We start from the raw sequence: 8,073 nt of genomic DNA on the forward strand, positions 1-8,073 counted from the left end.
AAATAATAATTATTAAAATTAAAATTAATAAATACCTTATCAACTCAGTATGAACAAGGCGGATAAAAGTGTGTGTTTGTATTTGAGTGGAGTTGAGATGTGAGACCATTAAAAAACAAAAAAAACAAGAAAAAATTACTTTTTATGGTCTGAGGTTTTGTACATAAATGAATTGTACCCCAACCACAAAACAACAAACAAAAAACAAAAACAAACACACTCAAAACCCGTGAATAGGTCTATAACCATGGTTACACGGCAGCGGTTATTGAGATTTTGTCATTGGAGCAGAGCCAAGTCATTCGGCAATGGTACAGCATTGACGTAATAAACAATAAATGGATATAGAATACAATGAGTATCATCTTACATCTCCAACTTTGCGTGTGGTAGTATGAATCAGGATTTTCCAAAATCAGAAGAAAGGAAACCCCTGAATACCAAAACCTAAACTACAGCATTCTACCGTTTAAACTGAAATCTACTGGTCCTTCTGAAATTACACTTTGAGAAGTCTTAAAAGAAAAACCTCAAGCCCAAAAATCCGTCAATCCGAAAATGCCTTGACAGGAGCCCCCCCAAGTGTTCGCTCATGCTGCCCCCTTCAATCTGTATAGAAGGCATCGTTTACTTCTTACAGCTCTCAAGGCCGGAACCTTCATGTGTCTAATTGGCAGAGACAGTGATCCGCGGCCTAACTGAGTAGCTGAAAACGGTTAGCTTTCCATCTTCCTTCGAGTGGACCAGAACTTAATCCATCTGTGATGAAGATGAGGCCTGCCCATAAGTTAACCGAGGGGGTTGTCCTGCCAAGCATTCCACCAGCTACTGTCCGAAGGAACAAGATCACATTTGAAGTCAGATTGCCCAGAATGGAGGACTCCTTTTGACTGATAGTCTCCACAAGTCTCTCTGTGTCACTTGTATATCAGTTTCAGAGGCCTGACAACTTCACCATCAATGGCCTGTTAGTCACCTCTGAGTGAACAACACATGGCAGCAATGTGCTGCCACTTTAGCAATGTCATCAATCATAGCTTCTGCCAGAGGAAGATCCACCAACTGCTCCAGTCCTTCTCTATAGTTAGTAGCGGGCGTTTTGCCCAATCACTAAATTTTCCTGTCCCAGTTGACGATATCCAACAGGTTTTCTTCCAGACAGAAGCTCAAGCATGCACCAACCCCATAACTGTAACATCAACGCTTTACAATTAAAATTCCTGGTAATTGCCATATCAGGGCAACATACCTACAAACAAAAAATTTAAGAGTTAACAAGGGGACTAAGTAATATCTGAATATGCTGTCAGTATAAATGCTTAAAAGAACAAAATAAAAGAAACATCAGCCAAACATAACCCATACACACTTTCTATGGATAATAACAATCACGACCCCAAAAAGGAAATAGTACAAAAAAATACAGATTCAACATGAACCTGGTGATGACAATAAATCTGTAGTATGGAGTGATAAAAAACTGGCGAGGCAGAGCATAATACCCAAAAGTTCCAGACCCCTAGTAATAATGATGACTTCCTTCTGTTGCTTCCCTCCCAAGCCAAAATCAGAGACCTGGGTCAAGTCAGTCTCTAGAAAACATTACTAGCCTTAAAAATCTCGATGAATTACAACGAGGCGTTACGAACCATCCTTCATGAAGATAGGCCAATGCCCCTAGCGCTCCAAGGGCAATCTGTCAAACCGTGCATCCCAGTCAAAGACCCCTTATTCTTGTCAACACCTATAAAACATCAATAAAAAGGGCATTTGACAAAAAACTTTCATTTTTACCTTCTGCATTCAGGAGAATTAAAATCAGCTGCAAGACAATTGAATGAATGGTTACCAAAATGAGAGGCTCCTTATTCATCAGGAGTATTCCAGGACAAAAATACAAATGCACATGGCGCAACCTAATAAAAACAGAAAAAAAAATAAGACTAGTCAGAGATACCCATGCAATGCGATTCGCACACTTGCCATCCCGAATAAGTTCATACACCAAGCACCGATGTAGTGCCTTCAAATAAGCTAACTAGCTAACGCTTTCACAAGGTTTCGATTATGCAATCGACTAACATTTCAAACATTCAGGCCGACAAATTCACGTCTCCATTCTGACTTGTCCCTTGTAAGCACCTTAAAAGCAACTCACGTTCCCATCTTCCATACTCCCGTAACTCGGTCCAAATTCCTCCTCCTCACCTAAAATCCTCTTCGAACTGACACTTGATCTGTTGCCCTTCTCAAGCTCAGCGAATGAAAAGGTTTTGACCAGAGAGCTATACATATTAGCCATGTTGGACTATGCAGACATTTGATGTTGAGCTTGCCCAACTTGCCTTGACAAGAAAGACCCAAATAGCCTGCATTTACATGTAGCAATCCCCAGTACATAAGTAACTAACGGAATGGACTAATAAATCTTATTTACATTAATAATAATTTAGAGATGATACAAAATAAGTACAAATAAAACACAGCTACTAAACCACTGCATGCCTCAGTTCCAAAAGAGAATTGCCAAAATGATGTTAAAAGATTTTGATAGCATGATTTCTGTAACTTTTCCCACTTGTATTCTGCCATTAGAAAACTATAGTAGAAGCTAGCAACGAATAACAGGATTGACATTCAAAAGTCGAGATATAATAAAAGGCATAAATATATATACATGACACTGTTGACCAGATAATTTGTTACAGAATGAATATAAAGGGACATACAGATCTTGTTATTTATAGAGGATGTAAATGCCGGACCAACAGCACTTGATGGTCTTCCTGACTTCCTCCATTTCACGACAACAGCAATTGCCCCAAGCAAACGTGGGCACTAAAACCACAAAATGCTGACAGAGCAATGGTGGTGATGGTTCTAAGATTCATCCTCTGGGGTCTTGCTCACAAAATTAGCAGTAATGGGGAGATCTCTCCTGCACTTCCACTCAGGACCACTCCCGTGTAGTTTGGATATGGTGGTGAAAGAAGGGGATCCCTGGTAGACTCTTAGGAGTTTAGGATCATAACCATTATAATAAATAATATGTAAAGTCACAAAGATTTACAGAGAATCGAGATTACTACCTGGATAATAATGTATATTACTACATAATTACCGAAAAGAGTTATATTTAAAGGCATTTTGTTTTTCCAAAATCTATCATAATAAGTATTGCAGTAGTATTACATCAACACTTCTCTCCAAGTGGAACCAAGTTTGATATCCACGGACAGTTTTTTCCCAACTGATCTGACTTGTCGGCACTTGCACGCATTATTATCACTTGACTCTGTTCCAGATACGTGCCTGCTGCAACTTCACTCTAATAGCTCTCTCATTAGCAAGGAAAAACAGCATACGGAGCCACATCTAGGAGAAGTCTAACTTTCATAGGATAAACACAGCCACAAGGTGAGCCAAGAGAGAGATGCAGTGAGTGGCTCTGTGCTCATATTTGATCACAGCCTGCCAGAAAATCTTTTGTCAAACATAAAAGCAAAGCATCTCAAAAAGAACTAAAAAACTTTAGTTGCCAAAGTTTTTACTTTGCTCTTCCTGATGGGAATGGAGCAGTCACTACAGGTTTCCCATGGCGATGATGATGACCACTATGACGTCTTGGTAAGGGTGCACTGCTAGGAACAGGGGGGAGAGCTGAAAAAAAAAAGGCAGTATTAGTGAAAATCTTACAGCAGTGCCAAGGCAAGTTGGTGAGAAATGAGAACAAATGGTACCTTGATGCACCCAAAGAAGTTGCAGGTGAGAGGATAGGGCCCAAAGAAGGCTTAACCAATGATTTCGAGATGGCCGGGTCGAGCAAATGACACTCTTCATTGCAGCCGACATTCTGTAACCAGTAGGTTGCATGTTATCCATAGTCAGCAATAATGCACAGCTAATCACATACAGTTAAAGATTGGTATATAAGAAATAAAAAAAGACGACCAGCAGACTACAGTGCCTTGATTTATTATCATTGAATTTTTCCATTACAGCATGACATTGGACTTTGCAGCTTACCATGTCTCACAAAAATGTCTTTCACAGATAATGGCCAGCTTGGTTGCAAAGAAGGAGACAAATACATATGAAGTAATGGATGTCCTGAAAAAGATAGAGAGCAGATAAGTCGGTTTTCTTGAATGAAGCAATGTTGCAAGACCCTTAGTGATAAATAATACAAGGAATCTAACCAAAAATAATCATATGCAAATAATTGATATCAAACATGTCATAACTGTGCAAGGATGAATGGAATGGATAAGAAAACAATTAATGAATAATAGAAAAGTCAAGCAAAAGAAAAACGAACTCAATGATAAAGTGAATGTATCTCACAAAACTAGGCATGGGCATCCCTATTAAGCAGGTCAGAAAAAAAGAATTTTGAAAAACGTATAAACAATGGAAATTGTTTTGTTCACGTTGACCAAATTAAAACTGATTTTGTTAGGGTGATTTAAATAAAGCATCTGAAGTCTCTGAATTCCATCAGTGAAACAAAATAAGATGATTTTATTTATGCAAAGAAACTGGGCCACTTAATGTGTTCTCAATATGGAGTAGTTCCTCATCATCATGCATCTCCTTTATATGTTAAAATGCATTGAGATTATCATAATAAATTCAAGATTTTAAGAATATGACAATTCATAATTAAGACTAGAACCTTAAAAACAAGGAGACACGTCATGCTTAGAGTGTAAATCCAACTGTAAACATAGTGGATTATATTTGTAAATAAGATGGTTCCTTTCATGTGAAAGAAACCAGTGGCTAGAGAATTTGTAAAAGTGATAGAGCCTAAAACAATTACTTGATGAATCAGCATTGTCAAATTTACAAACAACATATCTAATCCAATCCCAAGACTTAGGTAATCAATTTCTTAAGCAAGTGAATTGCCTTTTCAGCATAAAAAGATTTCCATGTATGATTTCTTTCAATTTTTAGCAAATAAACATGTCGCCACCATGCCTATTTTCCTCAGGTTTATTGCATCATTCTCAATTTCTAATGGGCGTGTGTTAAAATTTAAGCTATCCTTCAGCACACAATGAATGTACATTATTACTTTGACAGAAATTGCATTTCCAATTCTATCTGCCTCTTTAAAAAAACAAAATCTTAGTTCTCCAGAAAGAAGGTATAGAAACCAGTGAGATCATGCCAATCTCTAATACATACAGTAAACTTGACAACCACGCTATCAAAAAACTGGCAAGATCATTTTAACCTACTAAACAGCAAGTATCCAGATTAACAAGCCAAAACTAATTGCTCTCCTAAAGCCTAAAAGAAAATAGGCTAAAAGTTAAAGTCATTGCTTGATTTCATAAAAAGTACAGTCAATGAATAGATGCCAACCTAGAATTTTCCTTCTCCCAAGTTCTTGGATAAAGTTAACGTTCATAGGCAGTGGGCATAGACATCATGATTTAGAGGATCAGAAAAAACCCAGGAGAATCCAATAAAGAATCATAAAAAGTGAATAATTTCTTCACATTGCCAAAATGTAAAACTGATGTTAATGTACTTTTAACAAAAGCATTAGGAATGAAATTTGAATTTCTAAAGAGTTTCCTTAAAAAAATGAGATGATTTCCTTTGACGAAATGAATCTCGGTCACTTTGTCTAGAGTAGTTCTCATCATTATACATCTCATTTATACATAAAATAAAAATTTGAAATTTTGGTGCTAAAATTGACTTGAGAAGAAAAAAAAATTGGGGATTCATGTTTTGTAATTAAGACAAAAACTTCAAACAAATAGACATATCAAACTTACAGCATACATCCTACTATATTCAGACTGTTTACCCTCACAAAAAACAAAAAGAAAGAAACAAAGGAAGTAAGATATGCAAGACCATGAGCAATGTGCATCATGAGGAGCGATACCTTTTAGGACCTTGATATTATACTTTATTTATTAGCATCATTGAGCTTATAATGAAGGCCATATCTTATCTATCTGACATCACAAAGACTTAGTTCATCAATTTGTAAAAACAATTGCATGTATGCTTTCTTTCAAATTTTAGCAAATAAACATCACACATTGTGTCTATTTCCTGAGATTTTTAGAATCATTGTCAATTTTTATCCCCGCATATCAAAACCCAATCCCATTCAAGGACATGGCGTGGATAAATGTTCGAATTATGCAATTCCTCTCCATGTGCTTCCAAAATTCTGTCAACTCGATAAAAAATGTCCTGAATCTCAAGACAGAAGGTACAGAAATCTAATCCGTGAGATCGTTTCTACCTAAAGAGGCAGAAACATGAATGCACAACCATGACACTTCAAATTCATAAGAAATAAAAGACAACAGCTCCAATTAGCCGCAGAAAAATCACGTAATTTAATGTCTTGAAACTACTGATAGTTAATTAGAAAAAAAAAACAAGCACATTAGCAATGCTAAAGTTTGTGCTAAACAGCAATTCACCACAATTAACACCACATTAAACTCTTAGAAGCGTCAAAGCTAAACAGGAAAAGGAAAAGGAAAATGAGACTCTTCGCTTGCTCTCGTAAAAATGCAAGCAAAATTGACCAGAAAATCCAGCGGTCTCTAGCTCAATCAAGCTGGAATAGCTATAAAAATATAAAGAAGGCGTTAAATTAAGAAGCACGAGCAAGAAACGGTTACCTAAACAAGTAAAAACAAAGCTAGACAAGCAAAGAACAAGCAGCGATGTCGCCAAGGTATGCATCTTGACTCAAACCAAAATCCAGAATCCGAGCAAAAGCATTGTCAAAACCGACGACCTTGAAGCTTGCCGGAGATCCAACGGATGCTCGAGGAGCTCCGGCTGAGCTCACAGTCGCGTTCAGTGTCAAGCATTGGTCAGTGAGAGAGTAAACGTTCAGTCAAAATCAAAACCCTAGGAAAGAGAAAAATCTAGACAGCGTGAGTGTGGTGTGGGGTTGCAGATCCATAAAATGCGGTAAAGATCTAGAAAAACAAGTAGATTTGTAAAGATACTCTCGCATACGTATAAATTTATGGTGGAGAGAGTATAGCGGCTTGTGTTGGAGAAGGAATAATGGAGGGATTCGGAGTACAGAGAATTAGAGAGGGGGAGGGGAGAGAGAGTGTGTGTGTGTGTGTGTGTGAGAGAGAGAGAGAGAGAGTTTGTTGAAACAGAGAGAGTGGAGAAGGAGGGTGCTTTAATTGCGAGAGTGTCGTACAGTGTTATTTGTTGTTGGTGTTGCCCTTTCAAAGGGAGGGTCAATAAGCTCAAAAGTCCTTTTATTGTTTGTAAGTTTCTTAATGTAGTCCTCTATCAATTATTTATTTAATGTGGTCCTTTTACTTATTCTTTGGCACTCAAATAAATCCAGACGGAAAAATCCGTATTTGTCTATTTAAAAGTGTAACTATGATTGTTTTTTAAAATATTTTTTATTTAAAAATATATTAAAATAATATTTTTTATTTTTTAAAAATTATTTTTTTATACCAGTATATCAAAAATGATTTAAAAACATAACAATAAATAAATCTCATTTGGACTTGTAAAGGTCCGCTTTGTACAAACCTGAGTGACATTATGTCATGGTTGTTTTAAAGTTAAAATAATATTTTTATTATTTTTTAAAATTTATTTTTAATATAAATACATTAAAATAATTTAAAAACATAAAAATGATAATTTAAAGAAAACAAAATTCAATTCCATTCAAATAAGAACTTTAAAAAATGATTTTTTTTCCACTTGAAAAGCAAATAAACATGGACAAACTTGTTTATTTATATTCTTTTTAATTTTAGGATTAATAGTCTGTTTAAGAATGTGATTATTATTGTTTTTTAAATTGTTTTTTATGCTGAAATACATCAAAATGATATTTTTTATTTTAATAATTAACACACTCTCTAATCACTTAAATTTCTTTTCAGTATTAAAGCTCAATTACAGAATAGTGATAAAGTTGTATCAATTAATCATCGCAGCTACAATAGCAATATTTATCATAATTTTATAATTAATCTATAATGTGAATAGAGAACTCGAACCAAGTTAATTATGGAATAGGAGAGAGAAACTAAACAT

The 8,073-nt window shown here is 35.8% G+C and overlaps 1 pseudogene; it reads right to left on the reverse strand.

The window, feature by feature from the left end:
* Positions 1–2,302, reverse strand: part of LOC118035320 (receptor-like serine/threonine-protein kinase ALE2) — a 4,034-nt pseudogene extending 1,732 nt beyond the window's left edge.
* Positions 2,303–8,073: the final 5,771 nt, after the last annotated feature.

The sequence above is a fragment of the Populus alba genome, chromosome 2, assembly GCF_005239225.2.
Source record: "Populus alba chromosome 2, ASM523922v2, whole genome shotgun sequence".
In the NCBI taxonomy this organism is placed as follows: Eukaryota; Viridiplantae; Streptophyta; class Magnoliopsida; order Malpighiales; family Salicaceae; genus Populus; species Populus alba.